The sequence below is a fragment of the Elephantulus edwardii genome, unplaced genomic scaffold (assembly GCF_000299155.1).
Source record: "Elephantulus edwardii isolate Elephantulus edwardi_28Jun2011 unplaced genomic scaffold, EleEdw1.0 scaffold00031, whole genome shotgun sequence".
NCBI classification, from domain to species: domain Eukaryota; kingdom Metazoa; phylum Chordata; class Mammalia; order Macroscelidea; family Macroscelididae; genus Elephantulus; species Elephantulus edwardii.
Window position 1 is genome coordinate 6586880 of NW_006399781.1, and position 1395 is coordinate 6588274.

A 1395-nucleotide genomic window follows, 5' to 3' on the forward strand; every position below is an offset into this window, starting at 1 on the left:
AATCGGGATGGGTGTGTCAGAGGCAGTGAGATTGGCACAAGATAGAGCAGGGTTCAGGGCTGTTGTACATAGGGTCGCTATGAGTCGCAAATGACTCGACGGCACATAACAACAACATAAAAATATTATATAAATATATTTATATTTTGCCATGGTCTTCTCAATGACTTGTTATGCTTCAGAAAGTTGGACCATGACGAAGGATGACAGAAGAATGATGCCTTTGAGTTGTGGTGCTGGAGAAAAGTCTTGAACATACCATAGACCGCCAAGAAAACAAATCAGTCTGCCTTGCAAAGTGTAAACCAAATCTCTCCTTGAAGGCTAGGATTTTGAAACTTTACCTCATTTACTTTCGGCATGTGGCCAGGAGAGATTGGTCCCCGGAGAAGGACATCATCCAAAGGGTGGAGGGACAGAACAGGAGAAGAAGAGCCCAAATGAGATGGATTGATACAGAGACTGGGGCAATGGGAGTTGGTGTGTCAGAAATAGTGAGACTGGCTCAGGACAGGGAAAGGTTCAGAGCTGCTGTACAAAGGGTCGCTATACATCACAGGTGACCCAACGGCACATAACAACAATAACCTCCTATAACAGGTTTGGAAGCAGGAGTAGCATCCACTTCCTAAGTAACATGCCTTCGGAAACTCTATGAACTTTGATAAATGTTGATAGTTGTAGAGGGGCTCCAGACCTTTTGTTCATAGGGTCGCTATGAGTTGGGCTAAACTTGAAGGCAGTTAACAACAATAACAACATACATATTTGGAAGCAGGAGTGGCATCCACTTCCTAAACAACATGCCTCTGGAAACTTTATGAACTTTGAGAAATGACAATAGTTACAGAAAGGCTTCAGGTCTTTTGTTCATAGGGTCACTATGAGTTGTGCTCAACTCTATAGCAATCAACAACAACATATATATATACACACACACACAACTATATATATAGCTATATATATACACAACTATATATATATATACACACATGTGATTATATATATATATACATACAACTATATATACACACAACTATTTATACACACAATATATCTATACACACAAATATATATAGATATAGATATATATAGTTGTTGTGTGCCATTGAGTAGGAACCAAACCATAGCTGACCCTCCGGTGGATTTTCAGCAGCAGTAAATAAAACAGGAGGAGATTGTCAATCTTTCTCCCTCAGAACAGTTTGCGATTAGCACACCTTTGGGATTGCAGTTCAGCTTCTTACCACTAGGTCACCAGATTCTCAATAGAATTAGTAATGCTAGCATGCTAACAGATCCATCCTAGAGAGGGTTAAACCAGGCTGCTCCTTGGAGGCAAGGATTCTGGGGCTTCGTCTGACATACTTTGGACATGTTGTAAGGAGAGACAGG

General features: G+C 40.7%; 1 protein-coding gene across 1 annotated transcript in view; it reads right to left on the reverse strand.

Annotated features, from left to right (window-relative positions):
- Positions 1–1395, reverse strand: part of LOC102870629 (probable guanine nucleotide exchange factor MCF2L2-like) — a 137366-nt gene that overhangs the window by 5619 nt on the left and 130352 nt on the right. The gene's annotated exons all lie outside the window — the stretch shown is intronic.